The 14,916-nt window shown below is 37.3% G+C and overlaps 1 long non-coding RNA gene across 1 annotated transcript; it reads right to left on the reverse strand.

Annotated features, from left to right (window-relative positions):
- Positions 1-2,060: 2,060 nt before the first annotated feature.
- Positions 2,061-10,149, reverse strand: LOC132145544 (uncharacterized). The gene is made up of 3 exons (XR_009434476.1): positions 9,648-10,149; positions 4,037-4,228; positions 2,061-2,457 (listed from the first exon to the last, which is right to left on the reverse strand). It is a non-coding gene; the product is annotated as an uncharacterized LOC132145544 (long non-coding RNA).
- Between the last annotated feature and the right edge of the window lie 4,767 nt (positions 10,150-14,916).

The raw sequence follows: 14,916 nt of genomic DNA on the forward strand, positions 1-14,916 counted from the left end.
CATTGCCAAGCTACGAAACATGTTATCTGTTTCTGATGCAGAAAAGCTAGTTCATGCATTTATGACCTCTAGACTGGACTATTGTAATGGACTTCCAGGTGGTTGTCCTGCTTCATCAATAAACAAGCTACAGGTAGTCCAAAATGCAGCAGCTAGAGTCCTTACCAGGTCAAGAAAATATGATCATATTACCCCAATTTTACAGTCTCTGCACTGGCTATCTATTAAGTTCCGTATCAGTTACAAATTATCATTACTTACCTATAAGGCCCTAAATGGTTTAGCTCCTGCGTACCTAACTAGTCTTCTACCACGCTACAACCCATCACGCACCCTAAGGTCACAAAACGCTAGACTTTTGGTAGTTCCTAGGATAGCAAAGTCCACTAAAGGAGGTAGAGCTTTTTCACATTTGGCTCCCAAACTCTGGAATAGCCTTCCTGATAATGTTCGGGGTTCAGACACACTCTCTCTGTTTAAATCTAGATTAAAAACGCATCTCTTTCGCCAAGCATTCGAATAATGTATCTCTTAAATTGTGAGTGTAGTTGCATCTGCATTTTTATTCTTTAGCTTGGGTTAAACTAATTTTACTTTGTTGGATCAGCAGCTATGCTAATGATGTCTCTATTTTGTTTCTATGTTTTGCCACGGGATTTACACAAGCTCCAGTCTGGATCCAGAACACCTGAGAAGAGATGATGCTGACCCTCAGAGGACCCCAGATGATCCTAACCTTGAATCAACAAACAGAACTAACAATTATTGCTACATGTGTGACTGCATCATATAATTACTATTAATTAATAATATTGATAGTTCATCGTCTAGCTGACTACGTCTTGTATTATTATTATTATTTTTCTAAAATCCTGTCAAACGTGCACAAACTACTAGCTACTACTAAATATTGTAGAAACATAATTTTCTGTAAAGTTGCTTTGTAACGATTTGTATTGTAAAAAGCGCTATACAAATAAACTTGAATTGAATTGATAGTTAACCAGACACACCTGAACTATGTGAGATAATCAAACAGAGACAGAATCTAGGTCAAACAGAGCACATGGGTGGAAGAAAACATGAGGTGTGACATGCACAAATGTTTTCAATCTAATAAGAAGAAGAAAGCTTTCTTGAGCAGCCAAACAGCATATATTTTAGCTGTATTTTTCATCAAATAAATTCAAGCCTATAAAAAATAAAATAAAATAAAATAAATCTTACAGACCTCCAAACTTAATCAGGAGTTTCTATGTTTGATATGTTTACTCTCATTGTACTTTCAAGCAAAAACCTTATTATCTGATTGATCAGCTGTATACAAAAGAAGATATTTTGTTTAAATATGTTTTTTTTGTGTGTGTTTTGTTTTACCATATAATGAAAATCAGTGGTTATCAAAACTCTTTGGCTCCTACTGATCTTCAAAACCCTGTGTCCGGCAGAAGAAGGAAAGTAATAAAGGTTTTGAACAAAATGAGGTTGATACACATTGACTATTTTAAATGTGTCTTACCTTGGCAAGCTAGTTTCAAAGTCAAACCAAAATTTATTCAGACATCTTCAAAATTTCTCATATTATCACAGTTTATTCTCTATAGTTCAGAAAATGGTTATAAAATCTGAAAAAAAAGAGGATATCGTCCTACAAAGTAGTTTCACTTTCACAATTGAACACATGGTGTCTCAACAACATAGCGGTGGCGGCAACAATACTACAGCGAGAATAAAAGTTACGCCTTCTTTCTTTGCGTGAACATTTGGCCGGTGTTATGCAAATCTTCCCACATAGTGATGTAGACATGTGGGGACGTATTTAAATGAGGCGTTTTAGAAGGGCGTAGACAAGTCTTAACTTTCATAAAGAATATCTCTTTGGATTTGAGGCTTTAGTCTTTGCAACTTTACAGATCCTCTTTATGCACCGAGAGCTTGCAACACTTCAAAGAGAAAGGTAACATTTAAATCACATAATTTACCCCTATAAAATACACAATTAAATAATACCAATTAAGGTCTACTAATTACCAAGCAATGCTTAATTTTGTACAGTCTGTGGTATAAAAGGTCATATTAGCAATTAAGGGAAAAAACTTAAGCAAAACATGGTTAGGTCAAAGTGATAATAATTTTTGGTCCCAAATTTGTTGGGTAGTCCCCTGTAGTAGAATTATTAGATATAATATGTCACAGTTTACTTTATTTTGCTATCCTCACTTAACATAAATGAACAAGTGTACTGCACCCACTAGTAAAAAAAATAAAACAATAGCAAAAAAAATGGTATCTGGTGTCTGAATAATTTTTGGTTTGAATATACATTTCTTGGAGAGACATTATGAATTTATGCCTTCATATACTACTCTGTGGACAGAACAAATAAAGGTATCCTTTCTCCTTCCAAAGCCCTGTCTTCTCCAATGACTTATGGCACACTGGAGCAGGATTTTCTCACTGAAATAAAGAAGAAAAATGCTTGAATATGAAAATACAGTCTGTCATCTCATGTGATGTAGCCTCTAGTACCATTTTTAAACAACAATAATAAACAAATGTCTTGGATATGGTATGTAGCAATACATCACTCAGACAGTAATTGAACCAGCTATGTATTACTTACATGTAAGTTAACAACACGGGGTGTAGTTCTATAGGTGTCAGTATGTGTTTATATGCAGAGTCATTATGGGTGACTAATGTGTTGCTTGTGCCAGCAGAACTCATTCTGTAGAAAACAGTTTGTCCTTCTTTCTGTTGATGGAGAGTAGGGAGGAAGTTTGGCCCTGCAGCTCGATTCATTCTGCTCCAGTAGAGCTGGGCTTCATGTACTGCATGGTAAAATCAAGCAGAAGGGACTGCTTTTGAGTTTGGTTTGATCGTGGATCACCTCCGGGAACATCAGCACATAAATAACAACCAATGAGAAAGACCCTCACAGGCCCTGCACTTCGATTACAGCATCACTCTTTCTCTTTTTCACTGGTTAGGTGACTATCCAATTCTCTTGTATCACAAGGCTTGTATAAATACTCAAAGTGTGAAAGAAAAGTGACATTTTCAAAGCGAACAGGTGCTAAACGTGGCCTTTCATTGCTTGTCTCTTCTCAGGAAGCTTTGAAGGCTTTCAGATTTATTGACTTTGCTCTCTTTGCCTGTTTGTACATGTTGTTCTTATGGGTTTGGAGTCTTTCCATCCTTCTGGTGGAGTGTTTATTCGTGCGCTGCAGGCCACCGGTGGAACACAATAACACGCCGAGCATCCTAGCGTGGGAGCAGCCAGTATCTGTTAGGCTAGACAACTGACTAATACCTTCGTCTCATTATGGAGTTGTTGTGTAAGCTATGCAACGTGGTGCGAGGTCGTCTGAAGGTTTGGCCATGCGTTACCATCCGCAAACGTGGGCATTCGACTGACCCGACGGTGAATATTAAACACCATAAGAATAGCAGTGTGCTGATATGGATAAAAACGTCCAGTTGCTTTCTAGGGTAAGGAAAAATGTGACTGTCCTCAATTAAAGGGCATAAGTTGGAACTTGCAGATACTTGTGAAAAAGAAGTATCAAGGAATAAAAATAAGTGTATTTATTTAAAGCACAACAAAAGATTATTAAAATAAAATAAAGCAATGTACTTTAAAGTAAAAACTGTTAAAAATAGCACTTTTTTAAAAAACGTATTCTTAAGTATGTAAAGAATCATTCATGGAAGTGAAATATCTAATATCATAAGTAGTCTTTATTTCATTAAAATGACATTATCTGCAAACACACTTTTGTGTGTATATATATATATATATATATATATATATATATATATATATATATATATATATATATACTTAGAAAATTTGAAGTACACTACAACTGCATGTTCAACTCAACTAAGCACACTTCTTTTTCACAAGGGCATCCTTTCTTCAGTGGAACTGTTTTTGGCGTGGCATGCAGGGACAGATGCCACATGGCCTGACAATCTGACATTGTACTAAAGCAACAGCTGCATCATGGCGCCCTTGGGATTTGACACTAACCTTGAAAGATATCCCTTACTTTCCCAGAGTCTCCTCCTGTACAGTAGCTTGTTGGTGACCGCCCAAAAACTGCATCTGCACAGTAGCACACATCAAAACACCACAGCGGTAGCAAAGCAGCAGAACAGCCTGTGGGTTTGGCAAGGCCTGTCTGACCAACTCACTTCAGCCCGCCTTTTATCCAGTCGTTTACTGTAAACACACAAACACAAACAGAGCGGTTCTCGGCTTCAGTGGGAATGGGTAATGATGCTGGTGTGTGTATGGACTGCTGTCAGCGATGAGCGGCAGATCGCACAGCATAGCCAAAGTGTCCTCGTAGGAAATACTGCTCAGATCTTAGGCCCTAATGCCTCGTACTGGATCATGAAGCGTGCGAAGGAACGCCAAGCAGCCTCTGCAGAGAGCTATTCTGGAGAAAACCGAATCGTGTTTATGCAGGCATGCTGTGTTGAGCTCTATCAACTCATCTATTTATATAAACAACATTTCTGGGAGTCAACTGTGAAGGAGTTTATAGTCAGCTGTAACAGAGCAATGTTTTTTGACTTTCTCCTGCATCTGCTTTTGGTATGTCAGGGACAACTGAGAATAAGCAGGTTATTATAAACCAAAATAAACCCCAAAATGCCCATCAGGGTTCAGATATGAGGTGGAGGTTATCATTTGTTATTAACTGTAATTGCGGTCAAATATAGCCTCCCTTTGTTTAGTTTAATCAATAGTTAACCTCATTCTAGCATTCCGGAATAGCATACTGGAAACTAGGAAAGGATCTATCTATCTATCTATCTATCTATCTATCTATCCATCCATCCATCCATCCATCCATCCATCCATCCATCCATCCATCCATCCATCCATCCATCGAATAAAATTGACAAAAGCACATAACAAAATTACTACAACCTAAACTAAATGTACATTAAATAGAAACTAAAAAAATAAAAATAATAAATAAATAAAAGCAAATTCAACATATTTACTACAACAGTACATAATAGTACACATAATAGTACCTATAATAACCATAATAGTACATAAATATAAATAAAATAACAATGGTTAAAACTAAATTAATGATCATGAAATATTGTTTTATTTAAGTAAATTATTTTGTATGCACAAACGCTACATAACACAGCTGTTTAAAACTATAGTTATGGGGCCATTATGCAAAAACATTTGGCCGCTAAATACCATGATTGTCCAATCAGAATTGAGCATTCAAAAGAACCGTGTAATTAGCATTCTTAATGGCTACAGTAAACATCTGAACTAGATTTCCAACAGTGTTACAAGTCATGATTTTTAATAAAAACAGTCTGTGTATCTGTGTAATTCAATTTTGATTCAGATATTGAAGCGAGTTAGCTTCAGGTGGTTATAAAAGGAAAAGCTCAGGGGAAATAACAGGCCCAGTGACCGCAGAAAAACACAGAGGCACAGTACACCCCATGCCAGCTTTAAAAATGGACATGAGCTCGGCTGAATATTACACAGCCATAATGAAGCCATGAAAAGCGCCCTGAAGTGCATTCCATGCATTTGCTTACTGTCAGTGTGTAATAAAGACAATAACAAAGCTAGTCAGAGCAATACTCCTGCTTATTTATGCATTCAAAAGACACTGAACTGATAGGAACAGCACGACCGGGCAAAAACATGCATTAATATAAACAATGCGCTGTGGTTTTAGATATAAAAATGCAAATCAGTTGCATGCTGAAATTGTCCGCCTCAAACAATTTAGCAAATGTCTATTTTTGCGCTACATTGCATTTGAAAATGTTTGTCCCCGGTTTTGATGGCAGCATATGATTACATGTGATCTTTAGGGTGGTAATTCAACAGAGTGCGTCCTCTGTGATTTCGCAGTTCGTGTGTCACTGACCCATATATAGAGCAGAGCAGTCTGTTGTCGGTTAGAAAACATTATCAGTGACATGTTAATGGCAGCTGCAGGCTATGGAGTGAACACCACAACAATGAAAAAGTGTATTTAGAGGAATGGACCGAATTTCAGTTAAGAGATTTATTTTAAGCTCAAACCGAGTGAATTTAGTGTGCAAACAGATTTGGGGAACTCAACAACCCCTAAAAATGTTTGAAAAGTGTTTGTTTCTTCTTGGTTTTTGGTTTCAATAATAATCCACAACATAAGGAATCCTTCTGGAAACCTGTGGATAAAGGGGTAAAGCTATTTACAGCTTGTTCGGCTGTAAATTCTCAAGTCAAAAGGACTTCAAGTGCATTCCGATGTGTGCTGTTTGGTGCGGCGGGTTGTGCGTGTGGATGGGTTGGCGGCTCAGTCATTTGAAGTCATTTAAGAATGATTGAAGGCAGTTCAGAACAAAGGAGGCTTCAGAAAATAACCAAGCATCAAAGCTGATGCTCAAATGCACTGTATTAAGCAAAAAGGGATATAATAACTGTACAAGAATGGAGGAGCTGGCAAACGCAAGTCTTGATTGCATTGAGGGAACATATGGAGATGAGTGGGGTCTGGCACAAGCTGAGATGCATGACCCACTTTCTGCTATGAAAAGCAAAGAAAAGCAACAGATTAAATGCATGTAATCCTGATATGAAATAATACACTTGCAATAAATGCTAAATTGGGAGTACTTAGGAATCTATGATGCAAACACTTAAGGATCAAGTAAGGAAACCGTGCTAATGTGGATAATACTCTCTTACTGTAAATCTGACTATATTCTTGACACAGTCCATGACGATGTTACTGATGCAGTGACACTGAATCCTGTGTGAAAGTTGGCATGGAGAGAAACGGCATTAAATAAGTCTAAAAATCTATTATTTATAAAGGTAAACCTAAACTCATTCACCACAAATGACTTGTTGATCGCAGTGACAGAAATGCTATAGCCACAATGACCAACTTTTCTTACTTTAGGCATCAAGTGGGGATATGAACACCACTGGTACAAATATACCAAAGCAAAGCAAAACGTTTGAGTCAAATACAAAGTTCTGTCATGAAACTCATGCTGAATTCTCAGAGAGTATGACAGAAATATGTCAAATGCATTCATTGCAGTTACGAATTGCAGGGTCAAAACACTGCAGTTACAAAACTATCAGTTTTGCAATTTAACTTTTAGTGCTAATAGAAATATGGAATACATTTGTTTAACTGGCACTTCATTAAGCCCCACCTTATAAATGTTACTGTCCAAAAATATGAGCCATAGGGCCAGATTTGCTAAAAGCTTGCACAAGTCTATGAAAAAGTGTGGACAGTCATTTTTGTGGCTGATGTTATTGGAGAGTTCCTTTCAGATGCAAAATTTATGGGAGGAGACTATTTAAATGAATCACGCGGTATGCTGTACTAAGGTTTGCAGTAGTCAATTTGCTGCTATTTGTACCATTATTTACCCCCCCCCCCCTTTAATATATACAAAATCTGCCACAAAACTTTCCATCGCCTCTTTTATTTTAACACTTTTAAAAATAAAGACTTCAAAAGGTGTTTTTCCCCTTAAAAGAACCACAGAAGAAAAATTTTGGGTTCCCCAAACTGAACAGTTCTTATATAAATGTAATATAAATAAATTCATTAATTCATTCATTAAAAAAAAAAATAGTATAAAAAATTTTCCACTTTAAAGAACATGTTAATGTTATTTCTGTTTCTATGAACGTTAAAGTTTCTTGATGGTACCATAGACGGTTATAAGAACCCTTATTTCTAAGAATGTAAATAAGTCTAAGGGAACACTGTGTATTTATCTAGTTTTAAATGAAATGTGAAATAATTTATTGGTTACACAAGATATCAAAAAAAAAAAAAAAAATCTTAAGAAGTGTATGCTATTGATTAACCTTTGTTCCCAATTACAATCTCTCCTTTTGGATCCCTAATTTCATGCTTTGGATGTAGCATTTCATGTAATCTTGGAAACAACGTCAATTAGGTATCGTAAGGTATCACAGATAAAAATGCACTGTTGATACTAATGTTCTTTTATAATTCCTAAAGTAATTCATTTAACATTAATAGCTTCTCCCTCCATGTTTGCCGGTTGGCAGAAAGAGTGCTATTACAGAAAATATGGGGGAGGAGCTAAGCAAAGAGTCAGTTGTCTCTTTACTCACTTTGATGTGATCTTTAATGCTTAATGCTTGTAAACAACAGTAATAAAATTATTAATATAATATAATATAATATAATATAATATAATATAATATAATATAATATAATATAATATAATATAATATAATATAATATAATATAATATAATATAATAAATAACCATTATTAAAATACTTCATATTTAACAAATAATTGTTATATATTATAGTAAGTATTCCATCATCCATAAAGTGTTTCATCAGCTTGAGTTAAACTACACCTGCATGTAGGATGACGTTACTTTATGCCCCCCATGCAGAACAGATGGGCCATCTGACAATGTTGTTCTGGTACCATGCTGTGCTCCCGACTATATTTGACACTGAAAGAGCATCACACAAGATTACAGAACTCACAGCACTGAAATGTAATACAACACCTGTAACTTTTGCCTGAGAGCCTCTTAAGAGAGAAATACCTCAAAGTACCTTTGAGTTCTCATCAATTACAGTGAGAGCCCTTACTGTGGCTCAAAGCGCAGGTGGATGAGACTGAAACTGTGAAGTTGTACTTTTCCAAGCGGTGACTAATAAGTAATTTGCTAGCCGAAGGAATCTGAGTGGACATGTTCGAGATATCAGTCTCCTGCTTATGGCTAGACTGTTGTCCCCTGTGATCAGCATTGTGTTCCTGCTGAGCGTGGGATGATTTGTGCCAAGAAAATTATTGAGGCGTTGGCGTATGTAACATAGTATTTGTTGCCAAAAGCAAATAAATAATAGCATACATTATACACTTTCACTTACTTGAACTCACTTACTAACACACTTAAAAGACATGCCTATCTTCGTTTAACTCTAAAAAAGGCTTTGTATTTCCAACTATACTGTAATTAAACTACTATCTAATGATTTTATTAACTGTTTTTCAATTTGAGAGGAATGTGCAATGCCAGTACAATCTACCAACTGCAAATTCACAATATTCCCAAGGAGTCTGCCCTCGGGAGGAGGGGGATGTGCTCTTGTTCACGATCTTGGATTTTAATGTGCATCAGATTCACCAAAAGCAAATAAACGTAACGCACAAAACCACCTGCCAGCCCTCACGCACTCAGACTAAGGGGTTCGCATATTTGGTTGTCGAAGACGAATAAGTGAATGTCTTACCTGGACCCAAAAGTGCAAACGGGGGAGGTGAGGGGGTAAACGACTCTGCAGAAATTTCGCTGTGCAGCAATGGTGGAGATCAGCACAGACATACGGTGAATATGAACACCAGCTAATGGAACAAAATAAAGCGGTGGTGAAAAAAGAGCAAGAGAGGGAGAGAGAGACAACTATGTCTCCCCCTCCCCTTATAGACTCCTTCGTTTCTCTCTATCCCTATAGCACAAAGATAGAAGCACAGCTACAGACAAGCTAATCTCATCTAAGGACAGCATCAGCAAGAACTGAATGCCAACGGATGGGAAACAAACTACATTTCATTATAGGCTAATTCCAAACCTACCGTAGTGTGAGTATATGTTCAAGTCGGTACGTGTGGGTCGCTCTCTCCCTCTCTCTCTCGCTCTGTCTTCCTCTCTGTCTGCCTTGCTCTGGCTGCGTCCAGACATGACTGGGGCTGATTTAGGTCACTGCGTCTGTCTGGCTGAGCTCTGCTCAGCTGCTGCATCGCTGTTTCTGTTCGCCTCTGCCCTGCCCTCTGGACAAGGACTAAGTCTAGAACCGAAAGCCACCTTAACCTTGAAGCGGAGGAGCCACTTTGGATGGTCGGCACAAATGTAAATGCAGATGGGCCCGACTGACTGGACGTCTCGTGTGGGACGGGTTTATGACGGGACGGAGAGGTGACGGACTGGAATCCAAGCTTTTAGCACCGACTTCTTAGCCTAGGAACCTGGTCTGGTGCTCGCAAACAATGGCGTCAGCAACCCCTAAAAAATTAAGATCCAGCTCGCTTCTCCAAATTTCCTGTCTACAAATGAGACCAACGTTAATTCCAGGTTGTTGGGCTCTACTATCTGCCCCAATGAAAATGATCCCTCAACGGCAAAAATAAGCAGAGCGACGGTATTTCGAGAGGAAGTGCTCAGTTCCTCTGCCTCCCCGAAACAAGCCAGTAGACTGCAGCTGTGAGCTCCTGTGCCTCCACTCTAGTCGTCTGGCTGTGCCGCAGTGCGTCTGGGAGGAAAAAAAGACTCTACGTCTGTAGCCGGAGCGCTGCCACTCGCCTAAAACCATTGCCGTGACACAGCAATCAGCTGACTTGTGTCAGCAGAATGATACGTCAACATTTGCTAGCAGAAGGGATGCTGGGAAGTTTTTGGTGTGATGTGCCACCTTAAAACCCTGTCTTAATACATATCTTAAGTGCTGGGCAGTAACAGCAGCGCTACTGATTAATAAATAGGACACTGTAATGCATCTTGTTTGCCCTTCACCCACCTTTATGTTCTGTCTGTTTGTGTTCTCAACTTTTTGCTATCTGACTTCCCTCTCTGTGTCCCTTCCAAACTTCCTATTTGCCGCTCTGTCTTTCTGCCTCTCTGTTCCCTGTGAAGTGCATAAATGAAATGAAAACGGCTTCCAAGTTTCCAGTTTCCAGTATGAAAAGGGTCTCTCATCCTTCAAATGTCACATTCTCCTCTGATGGAACAAACACAGACACATAAACACACTCACATGCCCACCCTCCCCACATCCGGATTTTCACATTTGTGCTATGGCATTCACAGTCTCTTTATCATGGTACAGGTACACCTTTGCAGTCCTTTGTCTCCACATGGCTGTTGTCATTAGCATAAACGTAATGTCTTTGTCCTCAAATCCATATGGTTGAGAGAGTTAACGGAGAGACAGTAGAAAGGGAGCCATTAAGTGAGCACATGATAAACTGCTGGAGTGATCTGCTTTCTCCATCTCCAACACTAATGCCCTGCTGGCTGCAGTTGTGAAAACAATAACTGTTTGGAGTCCAAGAAAAACACCTATCTTTTCCTCATTTCACCAGTCTCACTCTCTCTTTCTCTTGCATATGTGTTTATTAAATGAATAGTTCACCCCCCCCCAACCCCAAAAAATTCTCCTTATAGTGAAAAACACCTAAGCGTACAAAAAGAGTACTTATTATAGGAATTAATGCACAACTGAATGTAATGTTTCTTGGATGGTTAATTGCATGTTAGCTGCAATTAAATGAAAATGTATTACAGTTTCCATTTAAATTAAATGCTCTTGCTTTTTTGAGCCACTTAAGTAGGACTTAAGTGAATCTTCTTGCTTTTTTGAGCCACTTAAGTAGGACTTAAGTGAATCTTCTTGCTTTTTTGAGCCACTTAAGTAGGACTTAAGTAAATCTTCATATGTAATTTCATAATTCATGTTGTCTTTAATTCTATATATGGTTAAAATACTGCCAAATATACCGACAAGCATTTTTGGTCAAGTAAAATTTACTTTAATGTAATATCTATTAAAACTTGCATATCATGTATTTAAATATAGCCTACGTTTAATTACACATTTGTAATTATCAAGTTCCAATATTTTAAATATTTTAACTTCAAGTGAAATATCAAACAACACACTACAGTACAGTTAAAATTAAAGTCAAGTACTTCACATGTGCTTTAGCATGTTAATCGACCCATCAAATTCAGTTCACTTCTTTAAGTGCAAAAAACATATATAACTAAAAAATAATGATACTATACATTAAAGTATATTATTTATTTATAATGGACGTTAGAATAAGACTTTTAATTTGACATTTATTACATTTTAAAAGTGTACTTAGGTGTGTTAAGAAACATAGTCTTTCATTAATATTACATTATCTGCAAGTACAGTTTTAATTGTGAATAAATTATGACAGAATGTTTCTTTAAAAATTCTATGAATTCCTAAAAAACAAACAAAATAAAAACATGAATTATGTATGAGTGACCCTTGATCACTGTCTAAAGTGTCAATTTTTCTAAACTGAGATTTATACATCATGAATAAATAATCTTTCCATTGATGTATGGTTTATTAGGATCAGACAATATTTGGCCGAGATACAACTATTTGAAAATCTGGAATCTGAGGGTGCAAAAGAAATTTAAATACTGAGAAAATCACCTTTAAAGTTGTCCAAGTTAATTGTTAGCAATGCATATTTGGTTTTGATATATTAACAGTAGGAAATGTAAAAAAATATCTTCATGGAACATGATCTTTACTATTATCATGATTTTTGGCATAAAAGAAAAATAATATAATAATTTTGACCCATACAATGTTTTTTTTTTTGGCTATTGCTAAAAATATACCCCAGCTGCTTAAGAATGGTTTTATGGTCCAGGGTCACATGAGGGATTTATGTTAACATTTGTTAAATATCTCTTTTGCATGTGTTTGTGTGATCTGTATGGTGTTTGATACAGCACCTGTTCAGTCAGTGATGCATCCTCTTAATCTCCAACAGACAGGAAAATGGACTTGAGCCTGCCAACAAACACACACACACACACACACACACACACACAAACCAAGAGTCAGGTGTCAGCTAAACCACAACCTGACTGGACAAAACCTCCATTGAAGTACAAGGCTAAACATGCCTTTCCAATAATCACTCAAAACATACTTCACTTTTGGTACAAACCTTGAGCCAATTTCCATAGGTTTCAATGCAAAGTGGCCATTCACTCTTCATAACTGTATAAATTTAGCCATTCTTTCTTCACTTGCTTGGCTGTCCACAACAGCATTTCCTTCTTCTGTTATTTAAAAGCATAGACCACTTACAATAACCCAGAGAAAATCTACTGCTCAAGGTTGCTTGCAAAATATAAACAAGACCTTTCTAGGACTGAATGCACTCTGTTCATCAAAACACTTTTTGTTGCAAAACATTTGGTGCGCTATTTAGTTGGGAAAATCATTCTCAGAAGGTGCCGTTGAGTTTGCTGTTTACAACCCTACACACGCTGAAATATTAAAAGAAACATAATATCTAACGGTTCTGTAAAAAAAAAGATCAGAAAAGAAAAGACAAGATCTATTCATAACCTTGAGTAAACCCTCCAGTGTTTACTAAATAACAGATCAAGTTTCAGCTGCTGGAGACAAAAGTAAAAAAAAAAAAAAAAAAAACTGAATAATGGGTTTTTTTCCAGGTCACATTCCACCTGAAAATCTATGGGGGGGGGGTTACTTTATTTTGCATAATTTTTATATTTCACAAAATTAATATAATACATCTATTTACCTTTTACTTTTTTCCATAAAGAATAATTTACATTATTCTTAATGCTGATTCTCATTAGATTCTCATTAGATTCTCAGTTACAGTGATTTTATTACTTTACTAAAAATAATAATAATAATTCTTAGTAGGCAATTATGTACATCCAAAGCTGCAATGATACACAAACACTTTACAATTCAAATAATATCTCATTCTTTTTAACATTACAATAATAAGAAAGGGATTTATTTTTTTCTGACATTACACTAGTGACAATTGCGGGGAAGTGTTTAATTGTCATGCAAATAATAGCACAATGCAAAAATCTTAATGGTCCTAATGGGCTTTGTTGCTTTCGTTTAATTTCTTATGTCTTTTCCCTTTGGTTTTAGAGTGAAATAAAACTCAGGTTTTGTGATTCACCCACTTAGTAAACAACATGTAGCTGAAAATAAATGAACTGAAGTAAACACGTCTCTGGGTGAACAGTGATACTGGTGTCATTTTGTCGGTTGCTCTTTAATTAGCATCACTTCAGTTTACAATCCAAAGGTTGGTTACACTTTAAACAAATGAACATGATTATATCACGCCTGGAATCCTTCCAACAAACGCTGTTCAGTTTTCCTATGGTCTCTTTATCGAGAAAATACATCGGCTCATAATTAACGTGAAACTACTTTTGAGAATAGTTGTGCTGATGAAGTGATTGCTATAGAGATAAACGTTACTGTTCTTGGAAGCTCTTTTCACGTTCAAAACACGTGAAACCTGAAAAAGGAGGCGTGTCTTTGGCCCCCCTTCCTGATTTATTGCAGCAATGGGGAAGTAGAGCCGTGTGAAAGATAAGCCATCAGCCGTTCACTCCTGAACTCTTGTCCTTACCTCAGTGTTCAGCTCGGGGGGAAATAATCTGCTGAGCTGGACAATTGGCTGGAACCGTTTTGGCCGTTTGGTGCAAGTTATCTGGGTGACCTCACCACAAACAAGTTCCCACTAAAGCAAGAGAAAGACATCTGGGTGACCTTTTAGAACAAGTTCGAGTGAGACTGTGTGAACTTAAAGCTTTACAGATGGCAAACACAACCTTAAAGGCTAAAAGGAATACTTGCTTGGGTAAGGTTGGACAGTTACAGTTGAACACGAGCTCAGCCATCTCACACACTCACACACACACACACACACACAAAGGCTCCATTGTGCGACGGCAGCGCCACAGAGGGGCTGGAGAAATTAGCCTGGTAATGAGGAAGGCAGCAATGATGGGAGAGAAAGAATGTAATGAATAACTCAGAGGCACGTTCCTCCAGACCGTGTCATAACAGCTCCAACTACCATCTGACCTCAGTGCACACACTGCACTGTTCCTCGCGCCAATTCATCTTTCTGGCAAACTGCAGGAAGAGCTCATTTTCATAAACCCTCCATAAAACCCAAGCCATTTGATTGGCATCTATGCAAATCCATTAATATTTGTTTGTGTGTGTGTGTGTGTGTGTGTGTGTGTGTGTGTGTGTTTGTGTGTGTGTGTGTGTGTGTGTGT

This window comes from Carassius carassius, chromosome 8 (genome assembly GCF_963082965.1).
Source record: "Carassius carassius chromosome 8, fCarCar2.1, whole genome shotgun sequence".
NCBI classification, from domain to species: domain Eukaryota; kingdom Metazoa; phylum Chordata; class Actinopteri; order Cypriniformes; family Cyprinidae; genus Carassius; species Carassius carassius.